Below are 16,160 nucleotides of genomic sequence, written 5' to 3' on the forward strand. Positions count from 1 at the left end.
TGTCCACTTTTGAAAGGTGTCTAGTTAGGTCTTTTGCCCATTTTTTGATTGGATTGTTTATCTTCCTTTTGTTAAGTTGTATGAGTTCCCTATAAATTTTGGAGATTAACCCCTTATCGGATATAACATTGGCAAATATGTTCTCCCATGCAGTGGGCTTTCTTGTTGTTTTGTTGATAGTTTCTTTTGCTGTGCAGAAGCTTTTGATGTTGATATAGTCCCATTTGTTTATTTTCTCCTTAGTTTCCTTTGTCCTAGAAGCTATATCGGTAAAGATACTGCTATGACATATGTCTGATATTTTGCTGCCTATGGATTTATCTAAGATTTTTATGGTTTCCCATCTTATATTTAAGTCCTTTATCCATTTTGAGTTTATGTTTGTGTATGGTGTAAGCTGGTGATCTAGTTTCATTTTTTTGCAAGTATCTGTCCAGTTTTTCCAACACCATTTATTGAAGAGACTCTCTTGACTCCATTGTATGCTCTTGCCTCCTTTGTCAAATATTAATTGAGCATAATAGCTTGGGTCTATTTCTGGGTTCTCTGTTCTGTTCCACTGGTCTATATGTCTGTTCTTGAGAACAGTGGCTTTGTAATATAGCTTGATATCTGGTATTGAGATCCCTCCAACTTTGTTCTTCTCCCTCAGGATTGGTGCAGCTATTTGGGATCTTTTTTTTATTCCGAATAAATTTTTGAAGAGTTTGTTCTAGGTTTGTGAAATATGCCATTGGTATTTTAATGATGATTGAATTGAATCTATAGATTGCTTTGGGTAGTATGGATATTTTAATGATGTTGATTCAACCAATCCATGGACATGGTATGTTCTTCCATTTGTTTATGTCTTCCTCTATCTCTTTTTTCAATGTCCTGTAGTTTTCTGAGTACAGGCCTTTTACCTCCTTAGTTAAGTTTATTCCTAGATATCTTAATTTTTTGTTGCATTGGTAAATGGGATTGTTGTTATTTTTTAGTTTCTCTTTCTGTGAGTTCATTATTAGTGTATAAAAAAGCCATAGATTTCTCGGTGTTAATTTTGAATCCTGCTACATTGCCCAATTCATTTATTAAGTCGAGTAGACTCCTAGATGGAGTCTTTAGGGTTTTCTATGTACAATATCGTTTCATCTGTGAATAATGAGTTTTACTTCTTCTTTTCCAATTTGGATGCCTTTTATTTCTTCTTCTTCTCTGATTGCTATGGCTAGCACTTCCAGTACTATGTCAAACAGACTGGTAAAAGTGGACATCCCTGTCTTGTCCCTGTTCTTATGGGACATGATTTTAGTTTTTGCTCATTGAGTATGATGTTGGGCGTAGGTTTGTCATAGAAGGCTTTTATTACATTGAGGTATGATCCCTCTATTCCCACTTTGCTGAGAGTTTTTATCAAGAAAGGGTATCAAATGCCTTTTCTGCATTAACTGATATAATTGTGATTTTTATCTCTCAATTTATTTATGTGATGTATCACGTTTATTAATTTGTGAATATTGTACCAGCCTTGCATCCCCAAAATAAATCATAAATAAAAATCAATAAAATCAATAAAAAGGTCATGGTGTATGATCTTTCTAATGTGAAGCTAGATCAAATTTGCTAGAATTTTGTTGAAGATTTTAGCATCTATGTTCATCAGGGATATTGGCCTGTAATTCTCTTTCTTTGTAGTGTGTTTATCTGGTTTTAGTATTAGGGTAATGCTGGCTTTATAGAAAGAGTTTAGAAGTGTTCCTTCCTCTTGAATTTTTTGGAATAGTCTGAGGAGGGTATATTTTAGTTCTTCTTTGAATGTTTGGTAAAACTACCATACAAGGCCATCCAGCCCAGGACTTTTGTTTGCTGGAAGTTTTTTAAAGACTGCTTCAATTTCCTCCATAGTTATTGGCCTATTCAGATTTTTTTATTCTTCCTGATTCAGTTTTGGAAGATTATATTTTTCTAGAAATATGTCCAGTTTGTTGGAATAGAGTTGTTCATAGTATTTTTTTTTTTTTACAGTCCTTTGTACTTCTGTGGGGTCGGTTGTTATTTTGCCTCTTTCATTTCTGAATTTGATTATTTAGATCCTCTCTTTTTGCTTTGTGGTGACCTGGCTAGAGGTTCATCAATCTTGTTTATCCTTTCCAAGAACCAGCTCTTGGTTTTATTGATCTTTTGTATTGATTTCTTTGGTCTCTATGTCATTTATTTCCACTCTGATCTTTATTATTTCCTTCCTTCTGCTCACTTTGGATTTTTCATGTTGCCCTCTTTCTAATTCTTTAAGTTGTAGGGTTAGATGTTAGATAATTAATTACCAGTTTTTCCTGGTCGTTTTTTTTTTTGTTTGTTTTTTTTTTTTTGGTTTTGTTTTTTTAGGTAAGCCTGTAATGCTATGAACTTCCCTCTCAGGACTGTTTTCACTGTGTCCTCTAGATTTTGGATTGTTGTGTTTTCATTGTCATTTGTTTCCAGGATGTTTTTTATTTCTTCTTTGATAACCCAATTATTGTTTAATAACATGCTATTTAGCCTCCAAGTGTTTGAATATTTTTATTTTTATTGTAGTTAATTTCTAATATTATGCCATTGTGATCTGAAGAGATGCTTGATATTATTTCAATCTTTTTGAATGTGTAGAGAGACTTAGGCTGTGTCCTAATATGTTGTCTATCTTTGAAACTGTCCCATGTGCACTTAAGAAGAACATATATCCCGTAGCTTTGGGGTGAAATGTTCTGAAGATGTCAATTAAGTCCATCTGATCTAGTGAGTCATTTAGAATTGCTGTTTCTTTGTTGATTTTTTGTCTTGAAGATTTATCCAGTGATGTCAATGGGGTATTAAAGACCCGTACTATGATTGTATTGCTGTCTATCTCTCCTTTGACCTTCCAGAAGTATTTTATGTATTTGGATGCTCCTGCATTGGGTACATATATGTTTACCAGAGTTATATCCTCTTGTTGTATCGATCCCTTTAGTATTATGAAATTTCCTTCCTTATCTCTTATTATGGCCTTCACTTTGAGTCTATTTTGTCAGATATAAGTTTTGCTTTTTTTTTCATTTCTGTTTGCCTGAAAAATACTTTTCCATCCCTTCACTTTCAGTCAGTGTGATTCCCTTGTTCTGAGGAGGGTCTCTTGTAAACAGCATATGTATGGGTCATGTTTTCTTATCCATTTAGCCACTCAATGTCTTTTGATTAGAGCATTTAACCCATTTACATTTAAGGTTATTATTGATAAGTACTTGTTTGTAGCCATTTTTATTCTTTATGCCTGTGTTCCTTCTTCCCTTTCTAATTCTTCTTTTTGCAACAGTCCCTTTAGCATTTCTTGCATTTCTGGCATGGTAGTGATAAACTACCTTAGCCTATTTTTGTCCGCGAAGCTCCTGATTTTCCCTTCAATATTGAATGATAGCCTTGCTGGATAGAATATTCTTGGATTCGGTCCCTTGTTTTGCATCACTTTATATACTTCATTCCATTCCCTTCTGGCCTGATGTGTTACTGTTGAGAAATCATTTGATAATCTAATGGTATATCCCTTGTAGGTTACCCCCTGTCTCTCTCTTGCAGCCCTTAAGATTCTCTCTTTATTATTAACATTTGCCATTATGACATGTCTTGGTGGGTTCATCTTGTTTGGGACTCTCTGTGCGTGTGTGACTATTTTCTTCCCCAAATCAGGGAAGTTTCTGTCATTATTTCTTCAAATGGGTTTTCTAATACTTGCTCCTCTTCTTGTCCTTCTGGCACCCCTATTATATGGATTTTACTTTGTTACATGTTGTCTTAAAACTCCCTTAAGCTCTCCTCCTGCTTTCTAATTTTTTTCTCCAATTGCTGTTCAGATTGGGTGTGTTTTTCTACCCTGTCTTCTCACTAATTCGATCCTCTGCTTCTTCTAGTCTACTGTTGAAACCTTCCATTGTGTTTATTATTTTAGCTATAGCATTCTTCATTTCCTCTTAATTCTGACATATATTGGTAATTTTCTGATCTAACCGGTTTAGGAACTCTGTGACCCTTACTCTGAATTCTTTCTCTGACATATTGCTCACCTTCATGTCATTTATTTTCTTTTCTGGTGATTCCTCCTTTTGTTTCTGTTGGGGTTGTTTCTTTGTCTCCCCCTTTTATCCTATCTCTTTCTGGCCCTGGGCTCTCTGCTTGGGGTCTGAGGGGTTGAAGCCCCTAGTGGTTCAATGATCTGGGACTTGCTAAATGGAAGGTTGGGTCTGCCTTGAGTTTCACACCTTTATTGTCACTACTCTGAGTTGTACTCCCTTCTCCCCCTGGTTCTGGTCCCTCCATTGTCCACTGCAGATTCTCGGGGTCAGTGGGGGTGCATGTACAGTTTCTCTGGTGTGCAATTCCCTGTGAGGGCCCAGGACCCTCTGGCATCCAATTCACTATGCGATCCTGGCACCCAAGGCAGCGCACATTCAGCATGGTTCTGTGACCTGTGGCTGGGCACACCAGGTTGCACCAGCAGCTCTGACCTGGGCCAAGGGTAGGGCATGCACCAGTCTGAAGACTCTGACTGTGTGAGTGGGTGGGAGCCCATGCTGGCCTGAAGGCTCTTTCTGTGCCAGGGGGCAGAGCCTGTGCCAGCCGAAGATTATGTATGTGCCTGGGGCAGAGCAAGCACTGGTATGTGGCTCTGTACTGGGACAGGGGATTGGGCTGAAATGGGTTATAGTGCTTTTTATATAACAATTTAATCCTTACACAACTCTATGAAATAGGGACTATTATCATTCCTCATTTTACAGATGTGAAATTTAGGAACAGAGGTTAAATGGAAGAGCCAGGATTTAAACTAGGAAAGTTGGGTTTCAGAACTAGCACTTGTTACCATTAGTCTGTAGTGTCTGATGGGAGTGCCATCATTCCGTTAGCATTTCAAAGGGCTGGACTGGAGGCAAGGGTATGAATTATGCTGTTGAAAGAGTACAGAAGAGGCAGGATTAAAACATGACCTAGGCTTTGATAGTGGATGGATCAGGATTTCAAAGATCTGAATGCAGGCAGAAATGAAACATTGCTTAGTTTTTGACAAAACCTGAGGTGGATGATGAGAAGAGAGAAGATTTAAGAAGAGTTGGTGTCTGCCTTGGTTGACCAGTTGGCTGACTTGAAAATACTTATAAAGTGAATCTGGTATAGAGTAAAAGTGGATGCAAAATTCAGTTTTGGACCTAAGAGGTTTAAAATTCTTAGAAACATCCACAGAGAAATGTGAAAAATTTTTGTAAGCCAGATAGATGCCCGAAATTCTAGGGAGGAAGCAACATAGTTTACCATTTAACAAATAAACAAAATAGACAACCCACAGAATGCACAAAAATATTTGCAAATTATGTATCTGAGAAGGCACTTATAAGTAGTATATATAAAGTACTGCTATAATCCAACAATAAAAAGACAAATAACCCAATTTTGAAAAATGGGCAAAGGATTTAGACATTTCTCCAAAGAAAATATACCAATGGCCAATAAGCACATGAAAAGATGCTCAACATTATTAACCATCAGGGAAATGCTAATCAAAGCCCCAGTGAGATACTACTTAACACCCACTAGGATTGCTATAATAAAAAGAACATAATAATAAGTATTGGCAAGGAATTGGAGAAATGGAAATACTCATAACAATGGAGAAACCAAGTTCCACCCTATGATTTTTCCAAATGAATTGTTTAAAAAACTCATGAATGATATCTAGAATTACAGAAAAAGCTCCAACTCTCATAAATTGCTGGCAACCAGCAAGCAAATGAGTCAAATTAATTTTAAACTGGCAATTTTAAATATTTACAAAGTCTGTCTAATTCCCATCGTGTTTGAAAGTGGTATGCTGAAGGACTTACTGAGTCATGATTGCATAATGGATTCAAGTGGTAGGTTAATGGTAACTGGAAAGGACTCAACTCGAATTAATCTAAACCCATAATTGTAGGAGTTTACAAACAAAGGTTGCACTATAATTCTGGTGGGTTTAAAAGTTTTATTCCAAAGACCTGTCCTTTCATGAATAGCAGCATCTTCCCCTTCCCCACACCAAGCTAATTTTCTATCATCAGCTCTTAAAATAATTTCATTTTTTTCTGAAACCAAAAAAACAGCCTCATGTCCAAACTGCAATTCATTAGGAGAGGTTTCGTGGTGTTTGTCAGGCCTCCTGCCACGTGCTTTCACTGAAATGGGTTTCATACGCTTCCATGGGGTAATGGTCTGCATTCACTTAAGATGCCCACCATATGGCTGGAATTTTTATTTGAGATTTGGAAAGAGAGAAATGTGAGGTTCAGACAAGGACCTCTGTGTCATCATGTGCCTGTGGACAGCATGGATGGAATGCCCAAGAGCTGGTTCTCGTGTGAATCCTGGGAAGATGTGGTGAGTCAGAGCATGACCACAAGCTAAGGTCTTTGAGCTTTTGTGTGTTTGAGTGTGTGTGTGTGTGTGTGTGTGGACATGAGGGAGCCCCTTGAGATTTTTAAACAGAAAAATGGAATAATTCAAGATGACTGTTATTTCGATTGTATAGAATCTATACCATGAATTTGAATAATGGGTGATTTTAGTGAGCACTTCCTGTGTGCCAGGCACTACCTTTACACTTGACCTCCATGACATTTTCTCCCTATACTTGTCCTATAAGGATGTCTTTTATTATACCTGTTTCCATGTGAGAAGACCACATTTCAGATAGGTTAAGAAAATAATCCAAACTACTGAGTTTACTCAGTAAACAGAAAAGCCAGGACTCAAATTCCCACCAATATAACCCAAAGATTTACTTTGCACATCCTTGCTCCTCCAGATAAGAAGCTGAGGCAGCTTGGCTGGGAGGCTGTCCCTTCAGTGAGGAGTGACAACGGCTTGAAGCAGATAGTAAGGGAGGGACCAGGTGTGTAGGACATAAAGAGAGGTGGATGGGACTAGGTGATTAACTGAAGGTACCTTGTGGTCTTTCTCTCTGCCCCCAGCCACTGTGTGGGCAATGGGACACAGAACCACGGGTCTCTCCTCCCTTCAAGGGACTTCCTCTCTAGTCCTGGGATGGGACCCACACAGTCAGACCTCAGGGCTGAGCTTGCTGCATGGTGGGCACAAATGCCTAGGAGAGATGGCAAAAGCTGGAAGGAAGATCAGGCTTCCTCCTGTCAAGTTGGTGTCAGAGGTGGGTAGGCTGGAGGGTTTTGAAACCAGATCAAGCACTTCTGCCCTACACTTGCCACTACAGCAGCCATTGTGAACCAAATGCTAATGACATGCTGGGGACATTATAAGCACATAACAAATGTCGCTTCCTGTTTTCTTCTTATTGCTCCTGTTACTATTATCACTCCTTGGTTGGGGCAGGTTGGCTTCTTCTGGTTGGCTTTACCTCAGAGCTGTCCTTCAGATCTTTTGGATTCACTGGATACTAAACTGTACTAAGAAAGAACTTTCATTTTAAGAGAAAACCTTCGAGAGTTGAGGATCCCACATCTTCTTTATCCATTCATCTGTAGACTTATACTTAGGTTATTTCCTTCTCGTGGCTATTGTAGTAATGTTGCAATAAAGATGAGGTACAGATATCTCTTTGAGGTAGTGATTTCAAAAATGCTATTTTGAATGCAAGCCCTGGAATTGCTCAACAATGATGTAGGTATTGATATACCTGCTTTAGAAATAAGGTGACTGAGGCCATGGAAGTTAAGCCTCATGTGTATAATGAGGATATGTTTCTATCTACTTCACAGTGGTTGTTGTAACAATTACTCATTCACAAACAGACATTTAATGAGTACTGGGGCATGAGAGTCAAGACATCAAATTCCTGTTTGTTTGTTTGTTTGTTTGTTTGTTTGTTTGTTTATTGTTAATCCTCACCTAAAGATATTTTCCATTGATTTTTAGGGAGAGTGGAAGAGAGAGGGAAAGACAGAGAGAAACATAGATCTGAGAGAAACACATCAATTGGTTGCCTCCTACATGCGCCCTGACCAGGGCCCGGGCCAGGGAGGAGCCTGCAACCAAGGTGCTTGCTCTTGACCAGAATCGAACCCGGGACCCTTTGGTCCACCGGCCGACGCTCTATCCACTGAGCCAAATCGGCCGGGGCCAAATTCCTGTTTTTAATAGAACATATTTTTATCAGTGAAGATAGACAATGAAGGAAACAGAACAGTGTAAGTAATGATAAGGGCTCCAATGAAAATAAAATAGAGGTACATGATAGGCACTTCCTGGATGAATATTTGGTTTCAATGACCAAGAAAGGCCTCCCTTAGGAGGTAACACATCAATTGAGACCTGAATGATAAAAAAGGTGCCAGCTACAAGAAGACCCTAGGGAAGAGCATTCCAGGCTGAAGAACAGCCAGTGTCAAGGCCCTGAGGCAGAAACAAGGCTAGTGTGTGAAAGTAATGAAGGAGGAAGGAAAGAAACATTTTTTAAGTAGAAGTGAGGGTGGCTGGAAGGTTGGATCAGAATGCAGGCAAGGTTATAGAATTTCAGAGCTTGGATATTTTTGCCCTTGAGTACATAATAAGATTAAACTTTGTTTTCCCAGAATTTTATTATAAAATATTTCAAATACACAAAACAGTTGAAAGAATTTTACATTTGAACTCCCATCTATCATCTAAATTCATAATGAATATTTTACTGTATTTTTAAATCATACCTAGCTATAGCCATATTTATATTCACCCATCAAGCCATCTTTTATTTTTAGGCATTTTGAAATAACATGGGGACATAAGTAAGTCTCCGATGAAAGAAAAGCAAAGTTACACAACTTGACGTGTCTTGTATGAGGAAAATGAATCCAGAGGTAGGCGGTGAGGGCAGTGAGGAACAGCACAGACACGGCTGAGTAGGCTATTTCAGTTGTTCTGTGGCAAGGTTCTCATGGCTTGTACTAAGGTTAGTGGTAGAGATGGAACATAGTGGGGAAATTTGAATGTTTTGTTGGGGGATAGTCAGCAGGACTTTCTGGGGGACTGAGTGTGGGGTGAGGAAGAGAGGAGTAAGGGGCGTTCAAGCATTTGCGTTATGTCACTGGGTGGTGAGGCTGGGGCTGGTGAGCCTATGTACTGAGATGAGAAAACGGGAAGTCGCAGGATTGAAGGGGAAAGCACAGAAATCTATCTGGGACACATCAAAATTGAGATGCTTCTAATACATCCAGTGGGTAGGTGAAGTGGCAGGTAGGTATCTGAGTTTGGAGCTCTGTGGAGGAGTCAGGGCTGGAGAGGTGAACCTGGGAGCCATCTGCCTCTAAAACTAGGGGACTTAAGGAGATGACCTCGGGAGGGAGGGAGATGGAGAAGAGAAGGGGCCCCTAGACCAAGAGCTAGAGCTAAGACATGCCAACATGAAAGGTAGAGAGATGAGGAACAACAAAAAGAGAAGGAGCACCTGAGAAAGGCGGAGGAAAACCCAGAGAGGAGGGGGCCAATGGCTAGGAGAAGAAAGGACTTCAAGAACTGGTGGCTGAGAGGACATGTATGACCAGGACAGGAAGGTAAACACTGGATTTGGTGTGCAATACCTGACAATCTAAGGGAAAAACTATGCATAATTCTCTCCAAATTGAATAGCAGTATTATTACTGCTAGATTATTTTATCCTGTAGCACATCTTACTATTTTCCTTCTCCTATATCAACCAGTACTATCTGCCTTTTGCTTTTAACAACACATATGACATCATTTTCAATGCTAACAATAATACTAGTTAGAATACTGGTATTTTATATTCTGCCATTAGCTGCTAGTTTAGTAATTGTAGATTCTGCCCTCTATTCTTCTACCAATGGATGCAATATACATTAGTAACAATATTTCCAGCAGTACCACTGAATACTATATATAATGCTTCCTAAAATTTCAGTGACATTCAGAGAACCTTTCTTTTATAATTGAAATATGTATCAGTAGGGCAGCCAGGATGGCCTAAGTTTTAAGAAGAGTGAAGAAGTTTGAAACATTTGTTGGGGGTTGTGGGATAGAGGCTGACTCAGAGAAGAATATGTTTCCGGATTGGGCTGAAGGCCCAGCTGAGACCAATGGCTGAGATTTTTATGGGTCTCCCACTGGTCTACCCAAGTGGGCTCAGCAGCAGAGGTAACCATAATACTGCAGTTGTGGATTTCGGGCTCTTAGCTAGATTAAGGGAGAAGTGAAGATACAGCAGAGCAAATGGACAGCAGAGTGGCCTGGGGGTGGGAAAACAGGAATAGTAGCAGGGAGGTGAGCTGACAGGCTTGAATTAGAAAGCAGGGAGTGGAGGCCCGGCAGTTTGGGGAAGTGACAATAATGTCAGTGGTTGGGACATGCTGAGGTGTAGCATACAAGATTGTTGCTCATTCTTCATTCATTGGATATTTGATTGACTGAATACCCAAACTTTGGAGCCAAATAGCCTGGGTTCAAATTCCAGTTCTGCCACTTTGACCTTGGGAAAGTGACTTTCTCTCCTTGTGACCTTGTTTCTTCACCTACAGTCACATCCACTCCCTAGGTTTGTTGTGTGGATCACAGGGGTTAATCAGACAAGTACGTATTTTATCTATCTATCTATCTATCTATCTATCTATCTATCTATCTATCTATTTTATTTAAATGGAAGACAAATGTGTTTATTATCTTAACAATTTCATTGTTATCTATTTAAATGAGAATTATGAGCATGAAGAACATTTTGAGAGTACTTTCCACTCAGTTTTGTTGTGTTCCTAAACTGCTCTAAAAAATAAAGCGTGTTAATTAAAGAAACAAAGAAATAAAACACAGTTAAACCAATATTAGCCTAAGCCCCTTGAGAAATAATTACATTATTAGGTAAAATAATTTGTTGTAATCCATATTTAAGTTAAGGCTATCCATGCAACATAAAAGACAACATAGCCTGGCCATCTTTTTTAAAAAATAATTCTTTATTGTTGGAAGTGTTACATATGTCCCCTTTTTTCTCCCATTCCCATCCCCACCTCCCCGCCTCCCCGGCCCAGGCCTTCAGCACCCTTTTGTCTGTGTCCATGGGTTATGCATTCAAGGTGCTTGGTTGATTACCTTCCACCCACCCACCCTCCCCACCTTCCCTCTGAGATTCCGCATTCTGTTCTATGCTTCCATGTCTCTGGGTCCATTCTGTTCATCAGTATACTTTGTTACTTAGATTACACATATGAGTGCAATCATTGTGATACTTGTCATTCTCTGACTGACTTATTTCTCTTAGCATGATCCTCTCCAGGTCTCTCCATGCTGTCTCAAAGGGTAAGAGATTCTTCTTTTTTATTGCTGCATAGTATTCCATGGTATAAATGTACCACAGCTTTTTTATTCACTCATTTACTGATGGGCACTTGAGCTGTTAGCAGATCTTGGCTATTTTAAATTGTGCTGCTATGAACATAGGGGTGCATACATTATTTCTGATTGGTGCTTTAGATTTCTTAGGATATATTCCTAGAAGTGGGATCACCAGATCAAATGGCAGATTCATATTTAATTTTTTGAGGAAACTCCATACTGTTTTCCATAATAGTTGCACCAGTCTGCATTCCCACCAGCAGTGTACTAGGGTTCCCCTTTCTCTATATCTAGCACTTGTCATTTGGTGATTTATTGATGGTAGGTAGCCATTCTGACAGGCGTGAGATGGTACCTAATTATTTTGATTTGCATCTCTCAGATGATTAGTGACTTTGAGCATTTTCTCATGTCTCTTGGCCATCTGTATGTCCTCTTTGGAGAAGTATCTATTTAGGTTCTTTGCCCATTTTTTAATTGGATTGTTTGTCTTCCTTTTGTTAAGTTGTATGACTTCCTTATGTATTTTGGATATTAACCCTTTATCAGATGTATCGTTGCTAAATATGTTCTCCCATACAGTGGGCTTTCTTTTTGTTTTGTTGACGGTTTCTTTTGCTGTGCAGAAACATTTTATTTTGATGTAGTCCCATTTGTTTGTTTTCTCCCTAGTTTCCTTTGCCTTAGGAGATGTATCTGTAAACATTGCTATAAGAGATATCTTAGATTTTGCTGCCTTTGTTTCTTCTAGGTTTTTTATGAGTTCATGACTTACATTTAAGTCTTTTATCCATTTTGAGTTTATTCTTGTGTATGGTGTAAGTTGGTGGTCTAGTTTCATTTTTTTGTAAGTATCTGTCCAATTTTTTCACCACCATTTATTGAAGAGACTCTCTTGACTCCATTGTATGCTCTTGCCTCTTTTGTTAAATATTAATTGAGCATAATGGCTTGGGCAAATTTCTGGGTTCTCTGTTCTATTCCATTGATCTATATGCCTGTTCGTGTGCCAGTACCAGGCTGTTTTGATTACCATGGCTTTGTAGTATAACTTGAAATCTGGTATTGTGATTCCTCCAACTTTTCTTCTCAAAATTGCTGCAGCTATTTGGGGGTCTTTGTTGATTACATATAAATTTTTGAAGTATTCTAGCTCTGTGAAATATGCCATTGGTATTTTAATAGGGATTGCATTGAATCTGTAGATTGCCTTGGATAGTATGGACATTTTAATGATTTGATTCTACCAAGCTATGAACACAGTATATTCTTCCACTTGTTTATATCTTCTTCTATCACTTTTTTCAATGTCCTGTAGTTTACTGAGTACAGGTCTTTTGCCTCCTTGGTTAAGTTTATTCCTAAGTATCTTATTTGTTGTTGTTGTTGTTGCAATGGTAAATGGGATTGTTTAGTTTCCCTTTCTGAGAATTCATTATTGTTGTATAATAAAGCCATCGATTTTTGAGTGTTGATTTTGTATCGTGCTACATTGCCAAATTCATTTATTAAATCTAGTAGTTTTTTGGTGGAGTCTTTAGTGTTTTCTATGTACAATATCATGTTATCTGCGAATAATAAGAGTTTTACTTCCTCCTTTCCAATTTGGATGCCTTTTATTTCTCCTTGTCTGATCACTGTGGCTAGGACTTCCAGTACTATGTTGAATAAGAGTGGTGAAAATGGACATCCCTGTCTTGTTCCTGTTCTTAGGGGAAATGTTTTTAGTTTTTGCCCTTTGAGTATAATGTTGGCTGTAGGTTTGTCATATATCATGTTGAGATATGCTCCCCCTATTCCCACTTTGCTGAGAGTTTTTATCAAAAATGGGCATTGGATTTTGTCAAATGCTTTTTCTGTATCTATTGATATGATCATGTGATTTTGGTCTTTTAATTTGTTTTTGAGATGTATCATGTTTATTGATTTGTGAATATTGTACCAGCCTTGCATCCTTGGAATTAATCCCACTTGGTCATGTGTATGATCTTTTTAACATATTTCTGGATGTGATTTGCTAACATTTTGTTGAGGATTGTAGCATCTATGTTCATTAGGTATATTGGCTTGTAATTTTTTCTTTGTAGTGTCTTTATCTGATTTTGGAATTAGGATAATGCTGGCCTCATAAAAAGAGTTTAGAAGTGTTCCTTTCTCTTGGATTTTCTGAAATAGTTTGAGGAGTATAGGTGTTAGTTCTTTTTTGAATGTTTGGTAAAACTCCCCTGTCAAGCCATCTGGACCTGGGCTTTTGTTTGCTGGGAGTTTTTTGATTACTGCTTCTATTTCATCAGTTGTTATTGGCCTATTCAGGTTTTCTGATTTCTCCTGATTAAGTTTTGGGAGATTATATTTCTCTAGGAATTTGTCCATTTCATCCACATTGTCCAGCTTGTTGGCATATAGTTGTTCGTAGTATTTTCTTAATATCCTTTGTATTTCTGTGGTGTTGGTGGTTACTTCTCCACTTTTGTTTCTGATTTATTTGGGTCCTCTTTCTTTGTTTCTTGGTGAGTCTGGCTAATGGTTTATCAATTTTGTTTATCCTTTCAAAGAACCAGCTCTTGGTTTCATTGATTTTTTTGTGTTATTTCTTTAGTCTCTATTTTCTTATCTCTGCTCTAGTTTTTATTTCCTTCCTTCTACTTTGGGCTTTTCTTGTTCTCTTTCTAGTTCTTTAAGTTGTAGGGTTAAATAGTTCATTGCTGATTTTTCTTGTTTTTTTTTGAGATATACCTGTAGTGCTATGATCTTCCCTCTTGAGGCTGCTTTTGCTGTGTCCCAGAGATTTGGGGTTATTGTGCAGGCATTTTCATTCATTTCCAGAAAGTTTTTTTATTTTTCTTGATCTTGTTGGTAACCCGTTCATTGTTTAATAACATGCTCTTTAGGCTCCATATGTTTGAATGTTTTGGGGTGGTTTTACTGTAGTTGATTTCTGTGATCTGAAAAGATGCTTGATATTATTTCAGCCTTCTTGAACTTGTAGAGATTTGTTTGGTGTCCTAACATATGGGCTATCTTTGTGAATGATCCATGGGCACTTAAGAAGAATGTATATTCTGCTACTTCGGGGGGTGAAATGTTCTATAAATATCAATTAAATTTATCTGACCCAGTGTGTCCTTTAAGAGTCTCTGTTTCCTTGTTATTTTTTTGTTTGAAAGATCTATCCAGTGAGGTCAGAGAGGTGTTAAAATCCCCTACTATGACTGTATTGTTGTCGATTTCTCCATTAAAGTCCTCTAGAAGTTTTTTGTATATATTTAGGTGTTCCTATATTAGGTGCATATATGTTTACCAGGGTTATATCCTCTTGTTGGATCGATCCCTTTAGTATTATGTAGTGACCTCTGTTGTCTATTGTGATGGACTTCATTTTAAAGTCTATTTTGTCAGATATGAGTATCGTTACTCCAGCTTTTTTTTTCTTTTCCATTTGCATGGAAAATTCTTTTCCATCCCTTCACTCTCATCCTGTGTGTATATTTTGTTCTGAGGTGGGTCTCTTGTAAACAGCATTTACTTGGGTCATGTTTTTATATTCATTCAGCTCATGAGACTCCTTGTACAGTGGGCTGAGGGGAAAACTCGGAGGAGGGCAGCTTCAGGGTTTTGGTTTGAGGAGCTGAGTCAGTCCAAAGAAGAGTATGGTAGAGAGGGATCAAGGTTTCTGCTTTTGACACAATTCATTGGAGAAAAGTATTAGCTATTTAAGTAGATCAATAGAGTGGCCAGTTGTTTGAAGTCATTGATGAAACATTGAGGTACTGGGCAGGGGGTCACTTACATGATGGTGATGCTTGACAATGTCCTAGTCAACAGTGTGACTCAACTATGCTGTCTTTATGTCACAAACATACTCAAAATGATGCCATTCCACTCTTTAGAATGTGATAGGGAGTGAAATTATAAATATCTATGTTGCACATATTTTACATCATTAACATGAAATATGGGCATTATAATGTAATATACTTATTGTTGCAGTCCTTTGGAATTTTAATGGAGAATGATTGGTCATGAGATGTTATTTTTGTAAAAACATTACATTATAATTGGTTTGTGCAAATAGTATGCATTTTAAAATTTATGTGAGCAACATGAATTCATTTATTTAGTGCACGAAAGTGAACAGTATCAATGCCCACAATGGTCACAATATCAGGGCCCCATTGTTGTTAAATTTTGGCAGCTTGGCAAGTTATAACATTGTCATATTGTTAATTTAAAGAAGTACCACAAGGTAGTATTGGTATTCCTATAAATATTGGAATCATTTTAGTATAAAGTAGTATGATCACATCAATTTTTCTAAAATATCAAAGGCATAATGTGTTTTTTAAAAGGGATTTAAGGGGTGTTTCCCACATGGCTTTAGATGTCTGTCCTACAAAGCAAGGCATCTCGATCCTACCTAGGCACGGAAATTATTTCACTTTATTTGGTAACCGTGATACAATGGAATCTGTTTTCTTTGGTCCAGGATGCAGGGTTTTAGGAATGCTTACAGGTCTGGGTAGTTTCACATCTTGTAATATTTGAGATCTAATTTCATCTCTTGTTTATGGGGAAAGCCAGAAGCCAAATGCTCAAGCAATAAGCTTGGGAGTCATTTGTAGTCATTGTTCCTTTCCTTCTTCAAGCCTTCTCACAATGAATTCCTAGGATTTATGACTTCTTTATTCCCAATGCCAAATAGTTCAAAACTTGCATATTATGGGAGCATGTGTTCTCATCCATATTATGATTTCTATTGAAGTTCAGTTCAATAAAATTCAGGATTCTATGTCATAAATTTTCCCATGTAGATGATATTTTTATTTCCTTCTGTAAATATTTTT

Source organism: Myotis daubentonii, chromosome 14 (genome assembly GCF_963259705.1).
Source record: "Myotis daubentonii chromosome 14, mMyoDau2.1, whole genome shotgun sequence".
In the NCBI taxonomy this organism is placed as follows: Eukaryota; Metazoa; Chordata; class Mammalia; order Chiroptera; family Vespertilionidae; genus Myotis; species Myotis daubentonii.